At 30.5% G+C, this 15,192-nt stretch overlaps 1 protein-coding gene across 2 annotated transcripts in view; it reads left to right on the forward strand.

The window, feature by feature from the left end:
• Ctr1A (Copper transporter 1A) overlaps positions 1-15,192 on the forward strand; it is a 113,350-nt gene that overhangs the window by 26,352 nt on the left and 71,806 nt on the right. Inside the window, exon 1 of one of the 2 annotated variants that reach the window (XM_075371792.1) lies at positions 3,085-3,241. The exons of the other annotated variant lie outside the window; for it this stretch is intronic. The gene's annotated coding sequence lies outside the window, so the exon portion shown is untranslated. Of the gene's footprint in view, positions 1-3,084; positions 3,242-15,192 lie in introns of those variants that run through there. 2 annotated transcript variants of the gene reach the window in all.

Raw genomic sequence — 15,192 nt, forward strand, 5'->3', positions numbered from 1 at the left:
ATATGACTTCCTTGTACGTCTATTAAATTACGTATACACATTTTTTTCTGCATTTCATTTGAAAGTGGGATACGATCCTCCAATTCTTTAATAAAGTGGACAGTTACACAATTGCTAAAATATTAGTTTTTATTAACATAAAATATTTACGCAGTTATTAATTCAACAGTCTTACCTGAAATAATAGGTCAGAGTAAAAGTCTCTTGATTACTTTTTTGTAACCGTATACATGAGTTCACTAAACGGAGTAGTTTAATTATTATTAACTTTTATTTATACGACACACCAGAAATCTTGGGCATATTACGCACAGTGAAAAAAATATTTCTACAATCTCTTTAAATCGATTACAATTCAAAAATGTATTTTATTTTTAATCCAAAAATAATACTATTCTAAATTATAATTTTCAATTAATATTAAATAATTAGATGTTTCACCAAATCTATTATTTTAATTTTATTTATCTTATATTTTTTTTTTTTTTTATTATCAGTGAATTATTATTTATTGTTTTTTTTTTACAATCACGGGTTAAATAAAGTTAAAAAATTTTTTACAATCAAAGTTAAAAAAAAACAAAATGAGTTGAAGTTTCATTAATTAAAAATTTTAATTTTAATTTCCATTGCAATCAAAAAGGGAGGTACACAACTAGATGTTACAGCAGTGCTAAGTCCAAAGTTTCAACATCCTACGGCTAGACGTCACGCCGAACTAATCAAAATGAATTCAGGGACGGTCAGAATGGATGTTTCCGTTGAAATATGAAAACCGATTCGTGATCACAATACTCCCTTTACTTGAAGTGAAAGCAGGGATTTTTACCCTCAATTTATTGGTTTACACCCCATTTTTGTCAAAAAACTACTCAAGATAAGTTTCTATGTATCTAAAATATGGCGAATTTCCCTTCTTTCTCCTTCTGTCCGACGTTTTGTTTTTCTTCTTTTTTTTTAAGAAAAAGTAAAATATATATCTAAAGTTTGCATCGAGGCTTCATTATCTTATTTTGTGTATTTATACTTTGTAAACTTGATGTTTACTCCAACTTCCTCGTAAATTCTGGAGTCAAGTTATGCTTAAATTCTTCGTACTGTCGTATCTGATGTGTTTTGATTCTGTAAGCCACCGGCAGTAACTTACTAGTTTACTCGACAATATTGAAGCGGTTAAACAAATGATTCTTGGTAATGGATGAATTACATACAGTTGATAACATCGCAAGTGAGTTGTGAATATAAGCCGTGGTTCAGCATTTTCAATCGTCCATGATTCTTTAAACTTTCGAAAAGTCTGGCTCTGGGTTCAATTGACCAGGATCCACAAGAAAATTTCCCAGAAACTTTTGAAACGTTACTAAGATGAAGGAGATGAGACATGGGTTCATCACTTTGAATCCGAGAGTAAGCGATAAAGTTTATTGTGGAAACTTCCGTCGCCTACAGCAAAAAAGTTCAAAACTCAGATGTAAAGGGGATGATGATGATATTCTGGGATATAGAAGGCTCATTTTTGTGGTTAACTTCACGCCTAAAGGTCAATCGGTAAACAGTGGCAACTACTCTGAGCTACTGCGTTTACTGAAGCAAAAAATCACGTACGGCAAAAAAAAACATAGTCCTTTGCCTTCAAGATCTCGGTTTTGAGGTATTGGACCACTCAGTCCAACACCTCAAAACCAGGTTCAGACTACAGTCTGAACCTGGCGCCAAGCGATTTTCAACTTTTTGGCCCATTAAAAGAAGAGTTGCGAGGAAGAACTATGGCCTATGGCCTATGAAGAGGCCATAGAAGCGGTAAAAAAATTTCTGCTCTCCTGGCCGAAAACTCTCTTACAGGAAGCAGTTCAAAAGTGCATAGAAGTAGGAGGGGCGTGTATAATGTATTATTTTATAACAAAAAGAATACATTAACCTATTGTTTTGCATCACCTTTTGCAACCTTTTTTATGGTTATAAAGCAACATAAGGAGAAGGGACAGTAATCAGAGTTTCTTTCTTTGAACGTAATGATGAACATATACAACCAGTCTTTATGGTGAAGGTTTGAAATATCATATCCATTTCGATAGATTTCGACATGGTAATTTTAGTATGCTTAATTTTCTCTATAAGTTTAGAATGGTTACGTAATAGTAATTATTATTGAGAAGGGGTATGATATTTTTGAAAATGATTGGTGTCTCACATCAGGTCGTCGTTTATAACGCTTTGTTATGGCACATTACGTACGTACACCGGTTCTTATCATAAAATTAATTGTTTTTGATTGGTTATCAGCTTTAATATCTAAATAGATAATAACAGGTGGATTTTTAATACTGGTTCACGTAATTTCTTTTTTTTAATTTTGCAATTTAAAACTTTGAAGTGAAACTAGAAATATCGGTATTCAGATGAATAGAACTCGTTTTAAAAAAAAAATTCCAGTTATTTTTTTTTTCCATGTCATTTTGGAGTAAAATTCAGTTATATAAATTCTTTGTTTTGGCAATTGCAAAAATCTTTTACGCTGTGACAATTAAATAATTTTGGAATTTGCAGTTATTCAATTATTCCAGTATTTATTTATATTTGTTCAATTTTTGGAAATATTAGTTTACTAAATTATAATTAACGTTTAAAGGAAGTTATTATATTAACGGTTTTTTTCCTTATAATCTGTCCCACTCTTGTTTTTTTAACTTTCTAATTTATATTACGTAAAATCCAAGAAACTAAAATACAATTCGTGATGTCGTACAGTTACTTTTTAGAACATTCAATTGAGTAATCGAATGCAGATAATTTAATACTAATTTATTATTAGACTGTTACTAGTTGTTTGCTTTAACTGCATTATCACAGCTGCAATAATTGCTTTTAAGCTAATTTATTAGGCTGAAATTTATATATATATAAACAGTAAGCATGTTACTGCATTTTAAATATTCGAAAAATTACTTTCAATTTTCAATGACACTTAAGCTCTGGTGTATAAAATATATTTAGGTTTGTTATGTTGGCTGCATCGGTCGTTAATAGTATCCTTGTTCATTAAGTTATTAGAGAGGGGGAAAAGAGATTGTTTTGTTGGTCGAGTGGGGAAATTGTAAAAGTTCTACCTGGCTAAACTGCCTAACGTCGAAGTTTTGAATGAGTACTTTTATTAGTGAATTACGACACTATCTTGTAAGCAGGTTAAAAGTTCCTGGAAGTTTTATTTTTGTTGTAGATAGTTTTAAAGGAAAACTTAAAGGTAGATTATTTTTATTGATTTTGTAATTAACTTTTCTTAACAAATAACTATTTTATGGTGTTTAGAAATTGTATTGTTGAGAATATTATTTTGTTGGGAAGTGTATTCGTTGTTTCTTCCATCTGTATTTTAATTCTAATTCCGCTTGTAGAAGTTAATCGTTTAAATATGTATATAATTTTGTTATCAGTCTATTATTTTTTATCGTTATGTTTTAATATTTACGTAACATTTTATCATAAGATTTACATTTTATTTACAGGTTAAAAAATATTTTTTATAGGAAACTTTTATAGAAAATTAGAACAAAACTTAACTATTTAAAACAGAAGTATATATTCATATTCACACACGCACGCGCGCGTGAAAAAAAAAATATATATATATATATATTTATTGTTCTCGACATTGAACCCTTAGTGTTATATAAAAATAGCTTTTATTTATTTATTTTTTTCCATTTTTCCGCCTGGGAGTTTTGGCGGGTGCTATTTCTTCTGCAGGATTCCTTCGACGCCAATTTCACGGATGAAGTAAATTATAAAGATTTATCTTATGTGAAAAATGCCCTACACGACTGGATTTCGAAATAACTAAATTTTAGTGATTTTAGTTTAAATTGATTGTTATAATTTTTCAGACTTCAAGTTCGATCTGAAATTTTTTTTGTTTGTTTGTGTATGCATAGTACATTTGTGTGTTGTGTTCAAGCTTTACTCTTTATTAAAAGGACAGATTCTGAGGATTATTTATTTTGGGAGAGGAATATCCTAACTTCCTCTAATGCTTACATACTAGCTATTCTTCCAAATAATCTTTAGTGGAAGATTTTTTAAAAGAAAAAACTTTTTAAAAGAAAAAACATCTCCTATTTAGATTATTTGAAGATTTAAGAAAAATATTCGCGGTTATTATTCTGTATTAGATCGTTATAATGTAATGAAATATAACGTGTGCCATTCTGATATTAAAATAATTTTCATCCGTAAAGTTAAATAAATTGATCGGACAACTTAAAGTAAAAAAATACATACTGTCGTATTCTAGAGAAACAATTTTAATCTTGATACAGAATTTTCCTTTTGTTTTTCCGCGTTTGTTTACGTATTTTTATCAAGACACTTTTCTCGCGCTTTTCATTTCATACCAAAAAAAAAAAAATTTTAATATTTTTATAAAACCGACTTTATTTTTTATTTTTATAAAACCGAGGAATCTATTGGTTAAACAATACGATGTTTTTTCAAAATCTGTGCCAAATTAACTATCAGTAAGTTGATTATTTTAATGGTGGCAATGTAAATATCAAACATTAGATTAAGAATTGAGAAAATATTTATTTTTTTAATTGGATTTTATTTTAATCTCTATTTTTACTATTTTAAGTAATTATCTGTTGTTTGTCAATGTTTATATAACATTGAAATACTATTTTACTATTAATTGGTTTATAATTTATTATTCTATCTATTAAAAATTTAAAAAAAATAATTAATGTTAAATGATTGTTAATTAAAATGTAAAACGGTTAATTAAATTTAGTTAAAAAAAAGATTGGTAAAAGTATATAATACTAGTCAGGACGCCCCGCCCTGTGGACTTTCACTATGCTCATTATCCTCATGCTTGTGAGAATAATACTGATAAATAACAATTAAAGCCTGCTCAATTTATAAAAACTATCATTATATTATAATTTTTTCAGAGCAAAGGTTTGGTCAGCCAGGACACTCGATTAAATGATCTTGAAGTACGCAGATTTCATAATAGTAAGCTCCCATCTTAAAAATAATAGTTATAGCTGGTTACCCGTTTTTCGTACCTGTAAAAAAGTATTTTGCGTGGTTTTTTGCGTTACCCGACCAACACCACGAGGAAGTGACCGTACTTGGTTTCTCTCTTTTTTTAAATTGTTTAATTAGTGTTATTTTATAGTCAACTAACTGGAGGCAGGTGCATACAGTCGCGTAGCTCATCGTACAGTAACAGTGGCAGTGGCTGAGCCACTGTAAGTTCAGCCACCGCGCCGCGCGCTGTATAACGCCGGATTACTTAAAGCTACTTTTCTCTGTTGAAAAGATAGATCTTTTTTTTTTGTAAAAAATTCAATTTCAAATGCTGCAAGTAGTATTCGAATTCGATTTGACCAACCGCTTGGCCATATTAAATTTGAATATCCGTAAGGAACATATCCGGTTGTTACCGCATGCTGTTAAAACGGCTACCATTCTGAAAGAATGAAACATTTTGTTATAGTCCTATGTTCCAGGTATAAAAACTATGTTCATGCAAAATTTCAGCTTAATCGGTTGAGTAGTTTAACATGAAAGTGTAACATTCACAGATACTTTTCTTTTTCTGTTTAACCTCTGGGGTTATTACTTCAGAGGATTAATGAGGATATGTATGAATTTAAATGAAGTGTAGTTTGTACAGTCTCAGGTCGACCATTCCTGAGACGTGTGCTTAATTGAAACCCAACCACCAAAGAACACCGGTATCATGATCTTATATTCAAACCCACCACTAGTATTCAAACCCCATGATCTAGTAGTATTCATAGACACCATTAATCTAAATAAATGTGTGTGTGTTGTGTAAAATAATTTTTAGAGGTTTTATTTTAGGGCTTAGAATGCAAGTGTAGTTATTTATATTTATTTATCTATTTTTTTGTTTGTTGAACCTAGGTTTCCAAAAAAAAAAGCTAATCTGTTTTAAATATAGATTATAAGATACACGTCGTTTATGATCTTTACTGTGTAATTCTACAAATTTTTTTAGAACAGATTTTTAGTCTTTAAATTGGGGAAAAGATAAACATAAAATGTTGATTAAATACGTCTCCAAGTGAATATAAATTTAGAATGTTTACAAATACGTTACAAAAATAATCTCATTTTATATTGTTAAAATAAATGTGCCTTGTTTAAGGTTGACAGAGAAAGTTTCGAAGTAAATAATTGAAATCGGAATTTGATAATACGGTTAAAAGATTTTTTCACGTGTCCATCGAATCGAAAAGACAGAATTTTTCCTCTACCGAAAATTTTGATGTACCCAATTGCTTTTATGATTTATATTGACAATTTTGTAAAAATTACATATTCAAATTGTATTGCCAATTAGAATAACTATACATTTAAGGGAATTATAAACTTATTCATTACTCACTTTTTTTTTTAAAGTCGAAAATGGTTGGGGTTATATTTGGAAAGGATTGAAATTATCATAAAAAATTAGCCCAAGCCAGAGATATTTTACTGTAGAAAAGAAACGTACAGGTTATAAATTGTAGAAAATATATTCTTGGAAATATCTGAATAGAATTTAGTTCTTGAGGCCAGCAAAATATGTTCACTAGGAAAGTCAAAAGAATATTGTTTTAAAGAAAAATGTTAAACTTGACGCGATAATACGAAATGAGCATTTTTTTGAAACGAATTGGAGATTGGAGAAGGAAAAAGTATTTGACAGAGTTTTGTTTAAAAAAAGACAAGATACATGGATCATATGTTATTAAGGTATTGATATTTATTGAATTTGTTTCTAAAAACATTTGTAGAAAGTAAAAACAGAGAAATAAGACGAAGGTATAATTCCTTTTTTTTAAAAAAAAAAAGGAAAAATGATAATAATTGAGGATGTAAGAGGTAAGTTTAGGAAGTAGGAAATTGGCGGCGAACTAAATTAAACCATTTAAACGATTTAATTATCTGTTGTTTTGTATTGTATTAATTAAATAGCCTGATAATTTTTTTTTAGATGCCATTAATTCAACGTTTGCATTACATGAAACATCGGATATTGAAATCGCATTACTGTTAATTTCTAATAATGATTAATGTGTATCCAGTAAGACATCAGGAGTGATGTCTTGTATTGAGCTGAAATTTAGCAAAACCAAGTTAACTTGGGTTTTGCATAAGCACATTGTAAAGTTTACGTATTCCTCTTTCCCGATATAATCTTGCATAAGCACATTTTAAAGTTGACGTATTCCTCTTTCCCGATATAATCAAAATCTTTATCATTATTTCTACATTTTTTTTGCCCGCTTGTGGCGATATGTACTGCTATAGCTATAACAAAAATTATATAGATCGGTAAAAAGTTTTGTGCCTTAAGGAGACATTTAAATAAAACATTTGCGATAAAAGTTTTTTATTCCAATGCAAGTCCAAAAAAATATTTTTGTCATACATATTGGGGTTATAACTCTGGACCCCTTTGGTCGATTTTCTTAAAATTTGGTAGATAGGTACTAAGTCTTTTATTTAAAGTTTAAAAGATCTACATTCCCTATCTACTAAGACAAAAAAAAGAAGAAAAGAAAGATCTACGACTTTATTTCTTTACAGGTTAAAAAAGTTAATGAAATATCTATTGTAAATCTATTGTTAAAACTATTGTTAATTGATGATTTTTCGTTAATTGTTTTACATTTTACAAATTGTATCGAAATGTATTTATTTTTTATACCGTCCGACTTTTTAAAAATGGTAAAAAATGCCTTGCATTCAGTGTTATGTGTTAGTGCTAATTAAATTCCATTGTACTTTTAAATCAACGTTTTTTTGACGCATTTATTTAATTCCAATCCTGTCTCTTGGAATCGTATCTTGTAATTTAATGCATTATCCTGTTGACTTAAAATTTTTTTGGTGTGTAGACTCATTTTGGTTGATAGTATAGTAATTATAGTAATAATATAATAATAGTATAGTATAATATAGTAATGTTTTTGCTGACGTTTAATTTTTGATGTAAACAAATTATATTTCTGAGTGAAGGCTCGTTTTGCCTGTACTATTCGGCATTTTATATCGCTCCTGCATCGTCCATTTATTTCCCAAATAACAAAATTCGTCCTGTTAGACTTTACCAAACGAACTTATTACTGTTCTCTTAATTATTAATTATCTGTAACTTGTATTTACGCTGAGCTGATATTATTTGCTTATAACTTGTTTTGACGGTTTTATGGCAATTTTTTTTCAGTTATTAAAAAGTTAGTTTTCCCGCGATTTTTACTTCCTTGTACGAAGTAAAGGAAGTATTGTGATCGCGAAAAATTTCGGTTTTCAGATTTCAACGGAAATATCCATTTTGAAGGGATATTTCAAGGGAAATATCCCTTCTTATAAGGAAAAGGAACATCGGTTCGAATGCGATTTCATTTTTTTTTTTTTACATATTTTTAAAATTTAAATATATTGATTAATTAATAATTTTGTAAAGATTTTTACAATAAATAATAAATAAAAAAAATATGAAGAAATATCAGAATTTATTAATGAAATAAAATTTTATGTACTTTTAAAAATGTGTATATGTAATTTAATAGGCGTACAAGGAAGTAATGTGGTGTCCACATCAGATTTTTTGGTCTTGCATCCTTTTATTATATATTTAATGCAGTTTAATAAGACTTACATTAATGCTTTTGTGCCAACTTGATAGCTTACACTATTATTGCGTAATTATTATTACAAAATTTTAACTTTGGCGGCTATTTTAAGGTGAACTCGACTGCCGATCGCAGCCATCGGTGTATTTTTGTAATCCTCTAACGATGCTTAATATAATCCGAAATCAAAATCAAAATACAGACAAAAAATGTTCATACTTATACACACAAATTTATATTGAATAATATTAATAACTTTAGAAATATTTTATTTCTCATTATTTTTAATAATGAGCTCCTCATGCTTTTTATTCTTATTCGTATTAGACCATTGTAATATTGATTGGTTAAAAAATACTTTTTTTCTCTTTTTTTTAAATTCTTTTAAATAAAAAATACTATTACTGGTTAGAGCGACTAAAGAACTATAACAGCTGCAGCTATAACAGTAAAGTACCCAGATCGGTAAAAGATTTAAAAAATTGTTTTTTTTTTATGTTTTGTACCTTAAGGAGACATTAAAAAAATTTTTTTTTAATGCTCCCCAAAAATTTATTTTTATACTTTGTGCATGTGTACGTAACCCGCCGGGTTAGTCTAATTGTTCAACTCGTATCAAGAGTTCGAGTCCTTGTAAAGGCTGTAGTTGCATTTATATGGATTTGAATACTAGACTGTGGATAGAGGTATTCTTTGGTGGTTGGGTTTCAAGGGTTTTAATTAACCACATTGGAAATGCTATGGCAAACTAGCCGTAAAACCTGCCAGGAAAATTCTTTGGAATCGCCACGGGTCGAACTCGACTGATTGGCTAAATTTGATTTTTGACGTACGTTGACCTGTATTTGGTTTTATAATTCTGGACCCCGTTGACCGATTTCCTTCAAACTTGGTACACAGTAACTAGTTTCGGGAATAATGAATAGATTAAACGTTTGCAAAAATTGGAATAGGGGTCGGTGTCTTTTGGCCGAAATAATACTTCAAATCTGTACTGAGGCACTTTACAAAAAACGTGTTTTTTTTATCAAGATCACAAATTACCAAAAGCTTTTATGTAATACTCACCTCCTTTCCCAAAAATGACTATATATATATATATATATATATATTTTTTTTTTGTTGCTATATCTTGCTTCAGAAAGGAATTGCTTTTCTACATCAGTAGACTTTCAAACCACTTTCAAATTTAAAATGTAAAAATCTTAATTTTTTGATAGTCCTTACTCTTTATATTTCTTGGCCAAAAGATTAGCCAAAAAGTTTTTCCCCCTTCCTAGAAATTTACTACTTTATTTAGAATCATGGCTGTATTTTTATATTTTTTTTTAACAATTAAAAATTTTTTTTAATTTACTATCACCACTTAAAGATTATTTTCTTAAAAATTAATTTTGCCGATTGTTTTCCCTTGAGTATGAAAGCCTCCAAAATAAATAAAGTTTTCGGAATTTCAAGTTTTTAATACTGAAAACTTGTTTTGTTTGACATAGTCACTAAAATAACTTAATACTCCTCTCCTGATGTGAAGCTCCCAAATTTAATCGATTTTTTCTTTTAATTTCGATTTTAATTTATTTAAAATTAATTTTAGTGAATATTTTGAAAGTTTAAAACATTAATTATTCAAATACATACGTAATTTCTCCTAAATGTGAATTTTTGATAAATATTTAATTCATATTTATGTTTATTAGCATTTTCCAAAGATTGATAGTTTAATTTTAGCAATTCGTGCATAATATAGGCCTGCAATATCGTTAAATATCGTTTAAACTCGATTTTAACATCTGCTGAAAGCATTGATAACAAACTTAAAACTAACAATTTTATGATCATCCTGTAATGTATGATCAGCTGTTTATGATCAGCTGTTAATACACATTATTCTGAATGAATGATTTGGGTTTTCGAATAGTTTTTTCATTAAGTATTTTTTGTTAAATAGCTGCTATATTAAATCCTGAAAATGCAAAGGGTGTTTTTCATTTAGTGTATGAAATTTGCGTCCGAACCTTATTTAACGATCGTTTAAAATGTCAACATTGTTAAAAAAAGGTTCGGCGCCTTTTCCTGACCAAACCTTTAATTACCAAAAGTTGAATTATTATAGTATTTTTGATGCATTCTTTTTTCAAAGCGTTTTGATTCTGAAGAACAGTAAAAAACTTGATTTTATAAGAATTTTTTAATCCTGTTACTCACCCAGGTATTATTATTCGTTTACAAAACGAATGGAAGTGGATCCAAGGAAACGTATAATTATTTAAGGTATTAAAAGGATACAGGACCTTTTAAGTTTTGCTGTAAATAAATGTTAAGTTTCTTAATCTGTAGAATTTTTGTGGGATTAATATTTATCGCTAATGTAAGCAATTAGAGGTATTATATGACAACCAATCTTGTTGGCTTTTTGAAGTTGGCTTTAAAATAATATGTTATATTAAAAAATGTCAAAAATAAATAATTAAACCTGCATACATGGCAAGTGTAATTATTACAGGTAAACCAGTAATTATAGAACATTATTAAACATTAAGTATAAAAGTTTAAATACTGACAGTCTTTTTTTTCTAACAACCGAACCGAACTGTGTAATAAAATGTGTTTCTGCTGTCTCGCAACCATTCTCAGTGATTTGGTTTGCTGGAGTGTGTACTTACAAGAATATAGCTGATATACGGGTGAGCCAAAAAAAAAGTGTTTACACACTTTGAACTGTCATAGAAAATTTATTTTCTTACGTACAAGGTTAAATATCTGGAAATAGTAAGGCTACAGTCTAATTTGAAAAATAAGTGTACTTCCTGGTCAAACTGAATGTTCCAAATAGTGGTTAAGGTAAATGTTCAAAATGGTAGCCTTCAGGTACGATACATTTCTGAGTACGAGTCACGACTGATTCCGTAAGTGTCCAATGGGATTTGTGCGCACAGCGCTCCGTCCCCTTGTTCGTGTAGTGAATATAGTAACTTTGTATTAGTTGGCCAAGAGTTCGTTAAGATAAACTGTAACTACTGGGGTTTGGTCATGCGTCGAACTACTCGTATATCTTCCGCTCGGGAAGACAAGCGCGGGGGATTTGAATATTAGATCGTGGATATCGGTGTTCTTTGGTGGTTGGGTTTTAATTAATCACACATCTCAGGATTAGCATCCTCTGAAGTAATACCTTATAATGGTTCCGGAGGCTAAACAGAAAAAGAAAAAAAGAAAGGTTAACTCTTTGCGACGCTCCAATACGAACAACCAGTTTCCTCTAATTTATCCCTCCCCCCCCCCCGAATATATAATTATACTGTTCATCAATATAAGGGCAACTATTTAGGACATTCAAGATCTCCGGACGACGTCTACAGCGAAGGCAAAAGCAGAGTTCAAAAATCACCGATGTAAGTGTCTACCTAGGCATTTGCATCGGTGGCATACCAACCAAGCCTGGCTTATTGCTGTGAGGTGTAAAAATAGAGGGCGAAAGAAGACTCCCGTTAAAGCCCATCAGGGCTTGGAATGGAGGGGGTGGCGACCGGAAGCTTCACAAGGCGGATGTCTTCCTACGGAGTTGTGATGTTCATCAATATGTAGTATACTAGAGAAGGGAAAAATATATTTATCGGGTCAAATTTCCATAAGACCCCATGACATCAATAAAACACTTTAGCATAGTAAAATTCGGGAAGGATGTACGTATGTTGGACTATTTTTTTGTTTGAAATCTCCAGAATGGATTGACCGATTTGCATGAAATCTGACACTATGATTTCTGAATATAGAGGATTGATACCATGATGCAGACCTTATTTGTTATATATTTCAAACTAAAGATAGGTACATTTTCTTTCACTTAATATAATGCTCTTTAGGTAGCTAAGATACTCTCTGATAAAGTTTGATGTTTTTCAAACCCCACTCCACTTAAACGGGAGGGAAGCAAAAAACCCTTACTTCTTTTTTGTCGTTTTTGCAACCGGTCACCTTCTCAAGACGATTCCATTACATTAATATATAACTCTGAACATGAATTGACGTTTTCATATATGAGTGGCGGTTAATAAACCTTCTCTTTATACTCTTTCGTTAGAAATCGTTTTGCTTAATATATTCAGACTGGAATTAACCGATTTTTATGAACTTTTATGCAATTACTTCCGAATATGGGTCATTGATGTCATTAAATGAATATTGCTTACAATCGGTTTCGAGATGATGGGGAATTATTTCACCAGGCGTCCGTATCTCAACATTTTACTCAAAGAGTAGAATAATTTTTTTAGTAATTCTTTACTTGGAGTATTTACATATTTTATGTTCCGGATTAACCGGAAAAGTTACGCAACTCTTTACCGGCATTTTTTCCTTTTAATTAATGAATTATTGTAGAAATTAAACATTTGATCGAGGTCGTTTCTTTGACCATTATATTTTAATCAGCAGCACTTAAACTGACTTCACTAAAACGAGGAAATTTAATCTGTTTTTGAATTTTCAAGGTTAATTTTTATAAAAACCAAATTCGATATTCTTTTTTATTTTGTAGGAGAAGTTGTATCCCCCCCCCCGTTGTAAGTCTTTTCATATTACTTAAATGAAAATTTTTTTTAATGAATATGGATATTGTCTTCGTAGATGATAAAAAACATTTAAAAATCTTTCGTTTTTGGTTTTGGGTTATTATAGCATTATAATATATACAAAGTGATAATATATTATTCAGCTCAATTTAGGTGTTAATAAAAAAAAATAATAAAGTAGTGTACTTACGTGTATGTTTTTTTGTTGACCGGGTGACTTCAAACAGTTTTGTTTACAACACTTATTAACTTCAAACACGATCCACATGAGCATCTTTTGTGCCGCGTAAAATATGTACAAGATATTCAGTTTCACGCCACACATCACGAAAAGTATTTAGAGTTATTCCATTAATTACACCTTCGTTTCTACTTTTAATTGATGTTGACAACCTTCATTGCGTACACTCTGTATCTGACAAATCCCCAAAGAAAGAAATCGAGTGGCATGACGTCAGGGGATCAAGGCGACCAGGGAATTGATCCATTACCAACATAGAGGAAATTGCTCTTGTGGGTAATCCCTAACATATAAACTTCAGTGTCGTGGTGCGCCATCTTGATGGAAGTAAACGTCGATCGGGTTTCCGATGTTCAAATTGAGGTTCTACATAGTCTTGTGACATATCTAGATCTAGACCAGATGAATGGTCAGATGTCCAGAAAAATGGTCAGAGAAGATTACTTTTTCTAAAAACGCATTATCTTTGTTCACTTTTACAAGAATATCTATGGTAACATTAAAGGCGTGGGTTTAACGTCATTGAATTTATTTTGTATGCATGAAGTTTTAGGCCCTGACTAGAACTTTCACGATTGTCGATGCGGTATTCCTGGTTCTTAATTCGTACGAGGAGTCTAATTTACTCGGGCTTCATTAAAAAGTTTCTGTTACTCGATCCGTAGCTTCCTCATAGACGGATGTCTGTAAGCACTTTTTTGTGTATTACACTTCCTGTATCTCTAAACTACTGATACCAACGTTTAATAGAGTCTTTATTAGAAGGATCACGGCCGTACTACGTTTTCTTAAAACGAAAACGTCTACGAACTGTAATAACAGATCCGCTTTCATGAAACCATAATACGCATATTGCTTTCTCCTACACGGTAGCCATGCTCAACTGGCGATTGCCCCTGTCGTTCGCGTGTTCATTTAAAGTCACCAGTAAATCTAGTACCTACACTAATGTTTAAAAAGATCAATTGCTTTGTTCATTTTTTATTAACCTATAAATTACGCTGAATAATTTATGTTCACCTTGCACTCATATAAAGCCTAAAGTTTGTTTGTCTATCTGTTTGTATGTTTTTGTATCACGCAAGAACCGACCGATTGCTTTCAAATTTGCAGGATACATTCGTGATCCCAGGAAAGGTTTTAAGCCATATACAGAGTCCTTAATCCCCTTAGGGATGAAGTTGTCAATTAAAGATATTCATTAAAGAAGAAAAAAATTAATAATTGAAAATTAAATTAGGTTTTGTCACCGTGGTAACAGAAATAAGTTATTTGCTACTATTCTGTCTTTTGTAATTTGTTTCTATAAAGCTTGAATACTTTAATTGTTCAGTATTTTTCTCATAACCATCAAGGTAACGAACACTGCGGGGATCCTGGCTAGACGGGAATGACAAGCGAAGCGAGCATTGAGGCTCCCGGGAGAACCCCGCCGGCCCTGAGTGGTCCTGGGGAGCTACTATTTATATATAATTATTTTGATTCCATTTAGACATTGAAAGGATATTTCCCTTGAAAATTTAAGAAAGTTGGAAAATTTGTTATGTTCTTAAACATTTTCTTTATCTCATTAACTGTACTCATTTTTGTATTCATTCACTGTACTCATTTTTGTATTCATTCACTGTACTCTTAAGGAATAGTTTATATAAACAAAATAAATAAAAAATAGATTTCATTATTTTTCAGGAATTCCGTGAAAATGTTTTGAAGGTGATAAAAATAATTT

The sequence above is a fragment of the Lycorma delicatula genome, chromosome 7 (genome assembly GCF_047948215.1).
Source record: "Lycorma delicatula isolate Av1 chromosome 7, ASM4794821v1, whole genome shotgun sequence".
Lineage (NCBI taxonomy): Eukaryota > Metazoa > Arthropoda > Insecta > Hemiptera > Fulgoridae > Lycorma > Lycorma delicatula.